The sequence below is a fragment of the Falco peregrinus genome, chromosome 3, assembly GCF_023634155.1.
Source record: "Falco peregrinus isolate bFalPer1 chromosome 3, bFalPer1.pri, whole genome shotgun sequence".
In the NCBI taxonomy this organism is placed as follows: domain Eukaryota; kingdom Metazoa; phylum Chordata; class Aves; order Falconiformes; family Falconidae; genus Falco; species Falco peregrinus.
This window is the reverse complement of record NC_073723.1, coordinates 6750237-6766657: the sequence shown is the minus strand read 5'-3', so window position 1 is coordinate 6766657 and position 16421 is coordinate 6750237.

Genomic DNA, 16421 nt, shown 5'->3' with positions numbered 1-16421 from the left:
AGTGGGTCAGGTATTTATAACATTATTAACTTTAAGGTCACTGCTTCCTCCTGGTATAATTCATACAAAGACAATTATTTTTATTTTATATGAAAATCCACACCTAAGCCCTCTTAAGTTGTCTTTTAAATGCAAGTAACACCTTCCAAATGCATAGCAAAGGCTGATTCTAAATTCTGTGAAATTTTTTTGGATTAAAGTAAAACCTCTTTCACTACAGTTCAGTATTTATAAGGATCAATGACATCACATAAAATTCAAACAGAAAAAAAGAAGGTAGCAAAACATAAAGGAAAACCAATAAAGTCAAGGAAAATTTTTAGTAAGAATCAGTTGAAAACCTCTTGATTTCAAGGTAACTTGTTCCATGGATTGATAATCTTAGTTTGCCTAGCACCTTATGCTGGAGATTGTTTGGACTGAATGATATAAAATGCACAATTCACTCCTTTTAGTAAATCTTAACTGAACCAAAACTTCAATGGGCATAGAGATCAGGTTGGATAGGGTTCTGAACCACCTGATCTAGCTGAAGATGTCCCTGCTCATTGCAGGGGGAGTTAGGCTAGATGACTTGTAAAGGTCTCTTCCAACCCAAACTATTCTATGATTCTATGACCTGTAGGAGTTTTGCCTAAATATTTTTTAAGCAATATACTTCACTGAAATGAACGATAAATTTCTGCCTAAATCTTAGTAAAATTATAATATGATGAAACAGACAAGGATCTGATCTCATATGCTTGACTTTATGAAAGATGCTATAGCCTGACTTTATAGCTCACAATAGTTGTGATGTCACAATTGTCAATCTGTTTGGCACCTTGTTTACTTTGTTTAGTTTTTATTACATACACACCACAAGCAAGTTTTCAGTATATGATTGAGGCAAAAGTTGAATTTTCAAGAAAACTGATAAGTTTCTTCTTGAGATGTAATAAATTAATTTGAATTAAGAGACCTGGAAAATAACTGTCAGATTCTCTGTGACGTGCGGAATTAGACTCTATAACTCGAAAGTTATAAAGTAGGTATGTTTACTGCGCGCAGATGCACGGGGGATCGCTCCTCCACAAGCGTGCATGCCAGAAGTGACGAACCATCTCACATTTATACAATAAAACAAATGAATATTCAATTAACGCCTATACATATTCGTTACCTAAACCCGCTTACTCTCGCTTCATATGTTAATTAGCTTATCAGTCCCTTGCCTGGAATCTGGTGGTCTTGCAGGTTTGTAGGTGATTCATGTTCTTGTGACCATCCGATCTTCTTCAGCAAGGAGACTTAGCACTCCCTCCCTCTAGACAGCATTGGAATATCTCTCATCCTTTTCTCATTCTTTTTTAAAATAGCCCCTTTGTTAGAGGAAGAAGGGCAGGCATCTCCTCAAAACTGTAGGCGTCTCCTCAAGGCTGTGTGCCTATGTGACCAGACACCGCACCCATGACTAGTCACCATACCCGCATTCCTTGAGCAGACATATACAATCATAATCGATGTCCATTGCCCCCATTTCACACTATTTCTCCATATCATCTGTGTGATATCTAAGGAAGACTTCTCTAGTAACATAACTGACAATTCTTTAGGACTGTAACTACTTAAGCCACATTCAGTTCTTCAAACTGAAGAACTGAATCAGATGTGGCATGAATAACATAGAAGGAAGGATGGTGTAAGGAAAAGCTTATAGGCAGTGAGAGTGGATGGGCAGAGTTTCAGTAATTCGATCTGAAAGACTCTTGTCCTTGTTGAAGCAAGGGTATGTTTGTGATATGCTTCTTGTGTAAATGGTGACATTGAAGCTGGGGAAACATGGGCCTCTGGTCAGATGTATAGGAGTGTGAAATTCTGTAAGGTTGATTTGTTTGTTCTCAGTTGCATGCTGTTCCTTGCAGTACAATTGTGGCTCATGGGGAACTCTCTGGAGAGGGAATTATTTTTGCTTTGTTTGGGAACAACTGAGCAAATGCAGAAGGAAGAAAGCTTTTAGACATTGCAGGATGTAGCAGAAAGAAGGCAGCACTGAGAGAAACAAAAAGAAGCAGGGTATCAGGTAGAAGAGGGGGATTACTGAGAGGAGCAGGGAACAGTGGCACATCTCAGCACTCAAGGCACGTTTCCTTGAAAGCAGGGGGAACTGTGAAAGTTTTGCTCCAAATAGCAAGGCTAAACACAGTAGCCAGGATTTACTTGCAAGAACACAGTAGTCAGGGGAGACTTGTGTGTAAGTCCATTCTATTTTTACTTGTTTAACCTAGCCATTTTGAATTTTATCTATGTAAGAAAATATGAAGCCTGATTTTTGTTACGCTCCATTGTGGAAAGCATTCAGACCAGAATATCTAAATGCACAAGAGCCAAAGCTGAGGCCAACTTGAGATCTATCACACAAACACCAATATTTGGTTTAATTTTTCCTTTTGTATATTTTCAGGTTGTTATAAATGATAACAATTAAAACAAATTTATTTTGGGTTCAATCAATTTATGTTGAGAAACAATAAGCAAAACCAGTGCTGGGTGCGCAGAGAACTCAATTAGTTCCACCACATGGACGCACACCTGAGTCCTAAAAGCAGCATCTTTTATCCCCGGATCTTGACCAATCTCTTCTCGCTGGATGCTCGTCCTGCTCTTTCCCCATTGTAGTTAACCACCAATCAGGGATTGCCTAGTATGTAATGCTTAGCTTAAAGAACCAATCTGTTTAAAGCGCGCAGCTTCTGAAAACATATAAACTCGTGATTGTGTACAATAAATCGACATCTTGCTTGCATCAAGCTACGTAACGTCTCTTCATTCGCCGCAAAATACCATTTATTTCAAATAGACATTTACCTCTTTAAGTTCTTTGAAAAAATCCCATGTACAGTGCTGTCTTACATACTTCATTTCAAACAGTGAATGACATCAAATAGAACCACTACATTTGCAATGTAAGAAAAAAATGGTTTCAAAAATCACATATTATTCTTTACATATATTCTTTACAGCTACCGTGTATATCCTCAGTGATATGCTTTCAAAAGGAGATTATAATTTCTTCTGATTCCAAGCCTTCCAGATTCCACTGTGTGTTTTGTAATTTTTTTTTTTTTCTGTTGTGGGGTGGAGTTTTGGTGGAGTCTTTTTTTCTGATTTCCAGCCTAATTTGAGTTGGTATTTTGGGGATTTTTATTTTTGTGGGAGAAAGGAAATGAACAAACAGGAATGGTTGCTTTTCAGAGCACCTACATTATTATTTATGAACTGGGAGCACTGAAGCAAACTTATGTGGAACAAATGAAACATCTTTAAATTCTCTGGTGAAACTGGTTGCATGCCATAGGAATTTGCTGAGTTTTTGCCACTATTTCAAAGCTACTCCATTCAAATCATCTTTACTTTTTGCTAAGTGGCTTCCCATCAGTCAATAGTCTTTCTATGATTTGTTTTTTTAAAGAGGTAAAAAGCCCTGAGTTTAAGAATTTCTTAGTTCTAACAGTCTTTCACAAAGCATAGTTTATGATAAGTAGGCTCCTTAGCATTCATTGATTGGAGTCAAACTCAAAATTAATTCATAACCCAAAAAGCAAAAAGCCCTTGCAAAACTATAAAGCCCACCTAAGGACTGGCTGCACCATGAAGAGGTAAATTTTAACAGCATGACTGAAAGTCACATTGTGCTAATAATGGTAATAATTAATTATGGTAGTTAGTTGAATTTCCAAGCCAACTATGCAGTTTGATCAACTCAGATGAGAAAAAAACTCCTAAACCAGACAATGGGAAGGAAGGCAGGGCCTTAACGACAGTTCAAGGATTTCAAGCAGGTACTGGCATCAACACCAATGCTGCATTTGATTGATCTGCTGAAGTAGATTAAATTTTCAGCAGTTACTTCAACAGGACTGGGAGATGTGTTGTTTCAAATGAATTTAACGGCTGCCATTGACACACAGTCTAAGAACAATGGCAGTAGCAAGAGGAGGCACACAGAAACTGGAAAAGACACAGATCTGCTTAATTCTGCATAGACCTTCTAGAGTAGTACTGTTTGTTTTCTTTTAGGTAGTCAAGATTAAAAGCTTCTTATAGTGGGACACTCCAGAATAACACCTCCATAATTATACAAAAATTACCATCTCTCCTTGTCTTACATATGTCCCAAGGGTATAAACGTTGCAGTTCTCTGCTTAAAAGAGTGGGAAAAAACCCTTATTTATCTATGTCTCCAATGGTAGAGATTTTAGATTGGTGGGTAGATTTACACTAGGGTAAACTGCAGAGATATTAACAGATAGAATATGACATAGAAATATACAGAGATAATGGATGTGTAATTGCAATGCACAAGTAAATCACGCTTTCACACTCACACTTTGCATATGTTCCACCTGGGCAATTTCTGGATGTGAACAGGTTAACAGGAAAATCACTCTGTCAAACATTCTAATCGATACCTCTATGTGGCATTAAAACAAAATCAGTTAACGGAGAGTACACCATGGTTAGAGATAAGCTTGTAGCACAGAAAAGACAAATAGAGCTTTGATCTGTTTGCTTAATAAACAGGTAAACTTTTTTTTTTGGCAATGAGATTTCAGCCTGTGCTGCAGAAACCTGCCTAGATTCCTAGACTTGGGAGATTAAGTCCATTATGTCCTATTTTCAATGTACAGTTGACCAAATAAATTATCTCAACTAAAGATTGCTCAGGTGAATTTATACATGTTGAGATCACATCTACTGCAGCATAGATCCAGTCTCTGTCAAAAATAATGGAGTCTAAATTAAGCTAACTCCTCCACTTTGAGTTGGGATCTGTTCTCATATGGAGGCTTATAGGTAGCAGCCTGCTTCCTGGTCTCTTTGTCTTCTGAGCTCAGACTCTTTTGGGACTCACTGTGTCTTCACAGCAATTGTATGTGGTATCTCTCTGAGTGACACTTCCATCCTCAGAGAAGGAGAAACAGCAGAAGGAAGCCAGAGTGAGAATATCTCTGGAGATCATGTGAGAGGGTGGAGAAATGAGCTCTTCTCTGCCCATCTGTTCACCAACTCTGGCTCAAGCATATAGCTTTGTCACACTGCAGGCTTGCAGAGTTGGGATCCACAAGGCATTCTTGAGAAAATTCAACTGAAAAATGTAGATGAAGAAATCTTATTCTAAGAATAAATTAAAAAGCAATGTGGAAGCAGTGAGGAATGATGGATGTTACTGCAGAAATTTTAGCAGAAAAAAAGTAGTGCCTGCAATGATTAAATAGACAAAGTACGATTTCAACCTTTCTTAGAGAAAAAGAGGGGGTTTTAGAAAGTCCGTTGATATTGATGACTGACAAAAGTTAGAAATGTTTTCCATTGCTTGGTAAGATACCACAGACAAATTAGTGACGTCATTATGGGAAGTAGTTCAGGTGCCTGAAAAAATATGGGCAAGTGTAGTGGTACCAGGTAATTGTACTTAAAAACCTTTAAACAGTTTGTATATTATTGTTATAAAGAACATATAGTTGCATATATTTTCTAATAATATATGTGAGAGAGAGACAACAGATGATAAATAACTGTGATCTTGACAACAGGATTAGACAAGCCAAAACAGGTTTTAAAGATAATATCAGGACCTGAAATTTACTGGAAGAGAATAAGTTAGAATAGTTTAAAACTCCCTGTACTCTCAGGACCTCTCTTGAAGATGAAACCACAACCACCCACTAAGTGTATTAGCAGCATTTTTAAAAAAATAAATTGAATGCAGAACATTGGAGGGTAAAGTGAAATTGTTGTCCAAAAAGTGGGATCTTTACCTGGTATGCAAACCAATACACACAGAGTCAAGGTATTTCTTTTATTACAAGTTTGTGCAAAGTTGGGAACTAGCACAAAGCTAGCTCAAAACTCAAGAACAACAATAATATTTGTACAGTCTAGTTATACATATGTATTTTCCAGATTCTACCTGAAAGGTACTATGGGTAGTTTTCTATCGATCTATGTATCTCTCAATTAAATTTAAAGTTACAGTGTATTTTTAACTTACTACACATGCCAAAGGGAGGTGAGGCGGTGATTCCTTTAGTCCTGAATTGAGTCAGTCATAACAATCTCCCACTGTCATCTTTTACATCCTAGTTACTGTGGATTCTGCTGACTTTATGTGTTGTGGCAACCTTCCAATGAGACAATTGTCTCTGTAGCAAGATGTTTCCTTTGTCAGTCCTTGAAGTCCCTTCCTTTAGTTCCTCCTTCATGCATGCAGCCAATGCACACAGTAACCCTATATTTGTGAGTTATCAAAATGACATAAAAGTGGATGTTGTTCATCTCAACTTTAGCAAGAATTTTGATGTGCTCTCCTAATATATACCTGTATGAAAATCAGGATGTTATAATCTGAGTGGTGGTCTACAGCACACATAAATAGCTGTTCAGATGGGCAGGCTCAAAGGGTTGTCATTGGGTTTTACTCTACCTAAAGATTAGCAAGAAGTGGAGTACCACAGGAATCTGTAGTGGACCTTTCCTGCTTAGCACCTTTGTCAGTGAGCTGGCACTGTTGTCACATTTGCAGATGACATCCATTTGGAACAAGTGCATACTTGAGGGCAGGACTGTCATTCAGAGGGACCTACACAGGCTGGAGGAACAGGCCAACAGGACGTGCAGTTCAACAAGGACATACACCAAGCGCTGCCTTTGGGCTGGAAGTACGGATGCAGGGCACAGGCTGGGGCCTGGCTGGCTGGGAGGGGCTCTGTGGGAAGGACTTCAGGCCTTGGCAGACACAAGCTGAGAGCATGATCCATCAGTGTGCCCTGGCTGCAGTGATGGCCAACAGCACCCTGAGCAGCATTCACAGGGGCACACTGAGGGGAGGGATTATATCCCTCTGCTCAGCATTTGTGAGATCCCATCTGGATACTTTGTCCAATTGTTAGGCCCCCCAGTACAGGAAAGATAGTGAACAAGTGCTGGAACAAGTTCAGTAGAAGGCCTCCAAGCTGGCTAGGGTCTAGATCCCTTGCCCTGTAAGGAAAGGCTGAGGAACCAGGGCTTCTTCAGCCTGAAGGAGAGGTGATCACAGAATCATCAAACAGGTCAGGTTGGAAGGGACCTCAAAAGATCATCTGGTCCTGGGAAAGGGAGCCTAGATGACATTATCTATCACCTTGTCCAATCGCATCTTGGAAACTTCCAGTGATGGGGTCTCTACCACATCCTTAAGGAGGTTGTTCCAGTGAATTATTTTACTAACAGTAAAAAATTTCTTTCTTACGCTGAGGTGAAACCTCTCCTGGTACAACTTGTACCTGTTGCCTCCCGTGTTCTCCATATAGCTCCTTGTGAAGCGCAAGCCTCCATCCTCTTTGTAGCTGCCCTTTAAAGTACTGGAATACTGTGATGAGTTTTCCCCTGAGCCTTCTCTTTGTCAGGGAGAAAAGACCTGACAGGTATTCCTCACAGGGCAGGTTCTTCAGTCCTTTGATCATCTTTGTGGTTCTCCTTTGGACCCTGTCCTGTCCCTCTGCATCTTTCTTGAACTGGGGTAACCAAAACTGGACTCAGTACTCCATGTGTGGTCTGACAAGCACTGAGCAGAGAATAGGTCACCTCAGGTGGTCATCATGGATTACTTATATTCTGCCCCATGTGAAACAGTCAATAAACTGTCAAAACATGTATAACATGTATAATTAAATAATAATAAAACATGTATAATCATGTGATGCTGCCCTAGTCATGTCAGTGGGCATTATTCCATTGCTTCAAAGTGAAGCAGGGTCAAATCCTCCATGTCCTAACATCTGATTGTTCATTTGTGTACACAATTACTGAATCAGTTCACACAATGTGACAGCTGAGAAACAGCGTGGGTAAACAGACGGCTACTGGATTAATTATTGTCTGGAGCTTGCCTGTTGTTACTTTTTTGTAATTATTTTTTTTTTCTTCATAAGGACTGTTTGTTATACACCTACTGACCTTGTTAATGCCCTTAATACCTCAGCGGCTGTAGCTGCCCAGAGGTGCACCCACTGAGCCTCCAGGCTGTCAGGAGGGGAGCAGCCAACTGCTTCTGCACCACAAACTTGTCCTGTGTCTAACTGCTGCTGGAAGGCTGCAAACCTTTTACTTGTGAAGGCCTTAGTTATTAAATATTACAACAATATAAATTAAATCATTTAGTTATTAAAATAATACAGATGTTCTAAATTCATTAGACTGATTTATTGATTTATTACTATTAACTGATTTATCTAATCAAGCACCTCTGTGACTAAAATCCTCAATATAAGCATATATACACATGAACACATTTTTCTGTCTCCAAAGCATTTATTTTGTATGTAGTATTAAAACCTGTTACACCTAATCTGTGTAATTGACATGACAATATTTCTTAGACTGCTTGCTTTATTATTGAAGCAAAACATAAGTAAAAGAAACATTTTGCTGTTTTAATGTTGAACTCAGGGTTAGCAACTCTGTCAAATGACAGGCCTGAATAATTGACCATTAACTGTAAAATATTGGAAAACATGTGTTCCCCAGTGGGAGGTATTATTAACATTTGTGAAGGACTGTTAACACCCTCAGGATGCCTTGACCATCCGCCTTGCTCAAGGGAAGGTACAGAGAGCTACAGCTCCTGGTAGGCCTGGGGGCACTTTTTGCTGTCCATGTGCACAACCCGGCCCAGGAGTCACGCAGGCTCAGAGGCAAAGCGCCTGTGTGCTGAAGTCAAGGTCAATCAAAGCTGATTCTGGCAGGGGTCTGGAGACACCCCAGACCCCCACACCACCCCCTGCCTCATTTGGAGAACTTTCCACAACACCTAATGCGCATGTGTGCTTACACCCAGCGGCCGCCTCAGGGGAGGAACCGGGCCCAGGCCCAGGATGTGACAAGGCGCCTCAGGAGGTGCCGTGGGCGTCCGTGGCCTGAGGGAAGCTGCCAGCTGCGGCAGCTGCAGATCGAGAGAGTGCGGGGATGGAGGGTGGTGAATACTTTCTCTCTTCTTCTTCCCTTTTTTCCTTCTTTCCCGATTTTCTCATACAGTTGAAGTTTACGGATCCCTATGCCTGAAGTTTGAGAATTCAGTTTAACTGTTTCCTTGCACCATATGTTTAAGAAACCAAATTTACAAATCTCTTTGGCACATACCAATTGCAAGAAGTGAATTGATGAGTAAATTCACTGTTCTACACAAAGTCTCTGAATAACCATAATTATTCCCGCGGATAATCAAAACCAGCCTTTCACTCCCACTGAGTGGGACGGGACACCCTGTTTCTGTGATGACAGTTATTTCAGCTTGTATCCATTGTTTAGTACAGAATGTATCTATTCAAAATATTTCTGTAGCACTAGATATTCAAGCTGAAAAAGTTTTTTCCTACACTTAAGTTGCTTTTTGCTCTAAACTGTGATGGATGTATTAAGGCTTAGGTGTTTAGCTAGTGGAAATTGCTATTTCAACTTTCCATTGATTTTTACCAAATTAGGCTCTGCAATGTAAATGTTTTAGTTGTGCTTAGTTCTTCCAATTCTTTATCTGATATGAGAGGTTTTCTCACTCTATCTCCCTCTGTCTCTCTCTCTGCTGGTAGTAGGAAAGAGGTTAAGCTGCTCAGAGCAATAGAAAACCCATATTCTGTTTCAGCAGATCAACACAAAAAGGAGAGAGTGACCAAGATACATTATCTTAAACTAATTTCTTATGCTGTTGTTAGAACCAGAGTATTTTTGAGAATGCTGTTCTCCCTTTTAAACTCATTATGTTTCTAGATGCTGTTACTAATTATTTTCAGTTAATAACAGCATTAGATTGTATTGTAGTCCTGTTCTCTGGGTTTAATTTACTCTTCTTCCCCAAAGCACACTTTCTATACTGTTGCTGATGGTGCTTGTCTTTCTTCCTCTGATTTCCCTCCATTCTCTGGTGGTGCAAAAGGCTCTGCAGGTTCACATCTCAGTCGTTGTTTCATTACCCCAGGTCATCTTTCCATTAGTAGCTGTGGTTGTCTAACTATTAGAAGGCCTCAAGTATGTGAAATTGCTTGTTCCAAGCTGTCCATTCCATGCTGTAACACCTGTGACCTCTCTTTTTCAGTTACAGTGCCATGGTGCCATGAGCTATTCCAACATTGCTTCATTCTAACAGATTTTCTTGTATTTCTGCCTTCTGTTGTCCAGCCAACTAGATTTATAAGGACGGACATTAAAAAAAGGACCTTTTGCAGGTGCTTTTGCTTAGTACCATCCATTCATTAATTACACAAATGAAGTCTCACGATAGTGTGTGTGTTTCAACAGCAAAAAAAAAATAAAAAAAATCAAAGGAAGTGCTGACTCTTCTTTTGGCTTGGTTGGTGTCTGGCTACTTGTGCATCTGTTTCTCAGCTCCTCTGTTTGTTGAATTGCTGGTAGCACAGACTGCTCATTATACTCAAAAATCAATCCTTTTAAAACCTTCACAGTTTTTCAGATATGTCTTGCCTTCACAAGAAACTCACTGCAAAATTTGTGTCTAGTACATATTGTTTGGGTTTAATGTGATACATTGCCAGTCAATATGTTACTTAGTAAAGTTATTGGAAAAACAAAACAAAACAAAACACAAAAGTGTGATTATCAGCTGTTGGTGGCTAATGGACACCTCTGTGTGAATAAATCATTTTCAAACTGTTGTCTAGAATTGACCAGATGCATTGTGAATTATCACCTGTTTTTCACCGTTCTGCATCAGGTACTTCATTCAAATATAATAACATCTGACCTTTTTTTTGTTCATTTTTTTTTCTGCTTTCTTGTTCATATTTTACCAACAAAATTGACCTCTGATCTGTCTTTATTGTACTGCCATAACATTATATTCTTAAATACATTTTTCAGACTCCCTAGATCCATTAAAATGTTTGCTCTTTTCAAACTACTGTCTTCCTTGGTTCCAAATGTTTTTGTTTGGCCCCAGAGATTTTAGGAATTAAAAATTAAGAAAATGTGTAATTTCTTTGCAGGATGCCTTGATTTGATTTGATTTATTGGTTTATAACAGCTCTTGCATCATTATTCTTTGTTTCTCTCTTTTTTACATTTGTTTATTGTGTAGGCTCATAAGCAAGTTATTATGTGCATCTATTCCTTCAAGTCTTTTTCCCTTGTACATCCTGTGGCATTTCATTGAAAAAAATGAGAATGTCTATTATGGCTTTCAAGTCACGTTTGATCTCAAGTATTGGATTTTTAGTAGCACAAAATCTGGAAGTTTATCAAGAATGTTCTCTGTGGGGTTACAATCTGGTTTTTTTGTGTGCCCCTAATTATTGCACTGAAAAAAATGTCTGATTTCCACACAATGACAAACATTTCCCTTTCTGTTTGAGCATAACATTCTTAGTCCTGTTGCCAGCAATGTGCCATACATTCAGTGATTTGATAGTAGGTGTGTTTTCATTACAGGAATGTTTGTGAAGTAGCTGTTTGTAGCATTACTTCATTTTATCCCTTGCCTTATTTTATTTATGTTTCATCAATATTAACCCATTTCATACCTTAGAGGGTAATTTCTTAATATTTGTTTAATTACTAGCTACTTTTCCCCTTTAATTTCTTTCTCACTGGTTAGAATTTCTGTTTATTTTGGCTTGTTCACAGTCCTGACATGAGTTCCAGTAGTTGTAGAAAAGCTGGTGCTCTTAAACACCTGGATGTTTTAGTTATATTTGAATCTCATGCCTTCTTTCTCTAAAGTGTACACAAAAGACTAAATATGATCGTATGCTTTTAAGTTAAATGCAAGGCAAATATATTTCTAAGTACCAAAAGTTTTGCTCCTGTACATGCCCCAAAATATCTCTTTCACTGACTTGAACACCTCAGCATCAGTCTACCAATAAATGCCTCAGATTCATAGACCAGGACTTCCAAGTCCTCAGAGGGCCTGCTTCTGTAGCTGCATTCATTGTGTTTATAACAACTGTGTGAACCCTCACAGACATATGCACAAACACACTCACATACCACACTGAGCTCTGCTCTGCACAGCACTGAATATACTCAGAAACAGGCAGACATAGTGAAATGGTACCTACCTTTTATGTGACAGCCTAATGACTATAGCTTTGACTTACATGGGGGTGGGTAAATAAATGTTCTAGTCTCTTCTGATCTCACTCAGATTTATTTCTCAGCTTCCTAGAAAGTAAAAAGAGCATTTTAAAGACATTTAGAAATATAATTTCCAGAGTACTTGTCCACCAATTTCTATAGGAATAAGGAATGTGTCTTCTCTCTGAAGCTGTTTTAATTATTCTATTTCTTTTCCTTAGGCTTCTGAAATCTTTAAAAAGAAAAATAATTTACTGTTCTGAAAATAGTCACTCAAAAAACAAAAACCCAAAACCAAAAACAAACCACACCAAAACCCAACAAAACCACAAAACCACAACCCTCAAGTAGACAAAATCCTCAATTAGATTTTGTATATTTATAGTACAGATAATCACAATTCTGTCACACAATTACTCTTTAGAATACAGTTTCATGTTGCAATATATATTTTTGGCATTATGACAAGTATACAGGGAAAAAATGGGAGAAGCTAACTAGAAATTATAGAAGAAAGTGAAAGAATTTGTTCCTGGTAGGAAAATGTGAATCACACTGTGGCATAACAGCAGTTAAATGCTGCCTGAAGTACAAAATTACAGGTCCTGTTGCACAATGCCTACAGCAAAAGACCATAACATTACAGTAATTCACAGTCAAAAGAAATTTTATTATTAATGAACAATAATTTTGTGAGAAAAGCTCAATATTTTTTTTTTTTAATAATAGACTCGCCGTTTATTTTTACACTCCAGATAAGTCAAATCTCAACTAGTGACCACAAAGTGCTGATGCAAATGAGTTTCTTTCCATGATTGTCTCTCAGAATGTGGTGGTAGAGTGTGATTATACAGTAAGATTATAATAAATCACAAAATCACTTGTCTTTTATCAGTCAAAATATTATCCTAATGCTTATTTCATATAAACTTAAATTTATTTTTAGTGAGATTGCTCAAAGAATGCATGGGAAGTGCAAACGTACTTTGGTATTCCCTATTTACCAACTCTTTTGTAGTATTGTCTTTATGCAGAAAGAAATCATTGAGGTTCTGTATAAATTTTACATGAAAACTATGGAAATAATTTTCACATCTTCCATGCAAGAAAACTGGCACTTCTTTATAGTTGATTTTAATAAAAAAAATAATGTTTTTGCATCATAATGATACACATTTTATTTAATATGTGATATTAGAAGTAATAATGAATAAAACAAGATACTGGTCAGTAAATCATCAAGACACCAGAAATTCTACAATATAAACACCATGAGAAACAGATAAATTCAGCCTCTGGATTGGGTCATTATTTTAAGTGCCTTGCTGAAGTATATCAGCACTGGTTTGTATGTGTATTTCCATGTGCACAGCTACAGTTCTGTGTGCAGTAAACACAGCTCCATTGATTTTTGGCTTGCTTCGGTACTGTTGTAATATCTATCTCCTTTCCAGACTTCTCATTATGTTCCGTTTCTTCTGAACAGCAATATAAATTTTACTTGAACTCATTGGCTCTTTAGCTGACATGGTCCACCTGAGTCATAGGCAGATTTTGGGAGCTTTTGTGTGGCAGCCCAACTGCCCACCTTTCTCTACCATTCCAATGCCGTGACTTTATTTCCTTTGACTGCAACAAGAGTATACAAGAACTGCATCAGATCAGTAGTATACCCATCCCAAAGTCCTGCTTCCAGCAGTGGCTGAAATGGATGCTTAAGGAGTACAAATCAGAGTAGGTGTATAATATTTCTGAAAGCTCTTTCAAACTCTAATTATTTCTGGTGAGGAGCCTTACTGAGCCAGAAGTAGTTCAGATATGTTTAGTTAACCCCACAGAATTTATTTCCTAAGGAATCTGTCCAGTCTCCTCTTGAAATTATGTAAACATCCTATGACAAGGAGTTTTACAGCTTAACTACAAGCTGTTTGAAGAAAGATCTCCTGTTGTTTGCTGACTGCAGTACATGCTCAGTGTTTGTACTCTGAGGAAGATGTGGACATGACTCTCAGTCATCCCCTCCTGGTTATTCATTATTTTACAGATGTCTGTAATGCGATACTCCTGCTGTCATCATTCCAAGCTAGAGATTCAGAGAGTAGTCAGTCATTCCCCTTATAATGGCTCATTCAAAATTTCTTGTTGCCTTCTCCTGAACATTTTCCAGTTCTTTAATATTATTTTTTGAGAAGGGCAGGACCAGCTTGAGATACAGGCATACAGTTCCAGAACAAATCCACTAACATCTTTCAGCTCTGTGACCCCCTCCAGCAGCCGTAAGAAACCAGAGATATGTGGCAACATGAGGAAAGAGAGATTCTCTGCCTACATCTGCAATCATTCTGTGGCCTAGAGCTCACCTGGTACGGTATGGCTACTGGCCATGTAACTGTTTCCCTCTTTAATTACACCAGGCCAAATTTATACTGGGTATTATGCTAACACTTTGACTCCTTGGATGATTGCATGTCATCTCTTGCACCTGTATTCCAGCCTTGTTTAATTTATTGGTGCACAAATAACCTGCATGTTTGTTCTGGCTAAAGTATGTCCCATTGCTGTTACAGGAGCCAGAGCAGAGCAGCAGAAGTACAGTCCCTCCTCTTTTAAAATCATTACTCTGTCTCCCTCTACTGCATCAAGAAGAATGACAGTGGTGACATTTATGTAAATGTGTTTGGGAAAGGCTGGTCTGATCAATGCAACATTACCCATATTTAAGCTTTGGCTATACAGTACAGAACAGTACAAAGCCCTGTAGTCTGCATTTCTTGATAAATTTTGTCCAGTATGCATAGTAATATGGTATATGAATTGCTTTTTTTTGTAGGGGCAGTGTGGGTGTGGGTGTATATGTGGGGGTGCGTGTGTGTGTGTCTGCAGTCACTCAGCTCCAGTTTTTGCTCTTTCCGTTGTACACTCCATGGTAATGGACATGCAGTTCTAGTCTATATGTACAGGTGTGTGTGTGTATGTGTACATATATATTTATTTTCAAGCTAATAAATGAAAATAGAATAGTTAGATCTTTCACGCTAACAGCAATACCACCAGTTTTTTAAAGAGGTTAATAATTTTCTGTTCTGCTGTTGATTTATTATCTATTCTATCAGCAAAAGTCATCAACACACACACACAGAGTTTGAAAGGTGAGATACAAATGCAAGCAAAAATGAAACTCTCAGAAAGGTACTGTTTGGTGTTTGGGGCTCTGCCTTAAACTGGACCCTGCCAGCAGTCCCTTTTACATGATGGGACACTTCCATTGTGGTGTCCCACAATAATCTGCTGTTTGAAAAAAAAAAAAAGATCTAAGACAGATGAACCGCAAAAAGAAGAAATTTCTGCTAGTTCTGATTTTACTTAATATTTTGATTTTTATTAGATTCTGCAATTAGTTCTTTCATGGGCAGCAAAGACATAGTAGAGAAGGCAAGGATTCTGAAAAAAAAAACCTATCAGGTTTGGCTATTTGGCCAACATATTCTTGCTGTAGCAGGTTACAATAAAGAATGCCAGATTTTTTCCAGAGGATGCAATCTTGCTGGGAAGTGGAGCACTGAACAGTTAGGCAGTCAGGGTATACTGTGCAACATGGAGCCAGAAGAAGATGATATGCATGGATACTTGGAAAAAGTTTATGGAACAGGAAGGTGTTTTGGCAAAGTTTGTCAATAAAAGGTGGAGGGTGGTGGTGAATAATCTAATAATCTTGCCAATGTCATTTCTCACATGGTGAGAAGGACACCATGACTGAAGAGTCATCTGTGTAACTGAAAGGAGGAGGAAAGTCTTTCTGAAAGATCTGAATTGAATCTGAATTTTAGCTAGTATCTTTGGCAGTCAGTTTTATGATCACCTTAAATGTGTGATTAGGTATCAGCTCTTCATTTCAGGACATTCTATGCTATTCATAAGATGCCCAAAGAAAATCCATTATTTCCTTAATTAATCAGTGTACAGTACAGTCCTTACTACAACCACCTAAACAGACACATTGCAGTGTAGAATTCTGTCACTTTTCATGTGTATGTCACTAAAGGGATGAAAATAAAAAAAAATCAGAATTTCTGTTCAGTATATGTCCAAACTAAAATGATTTCTGCATAAGTGATCTACCTGACTTGAAGATATTCATGTTTTCATTATTCTACTTTCCCCAAATAGGGTGGTTTTTATTTAAGAATTTTCAATTCTACATGCCACAAGTTACTGGCTTTTTGAATAGTTTTAAGAACCACCAATGCTGTGCTGTTTTACCAGAGAACAATAGCCAGGGTCTGCTGAAAACAGCTCCAAACCTAGAAGCCTTGCCT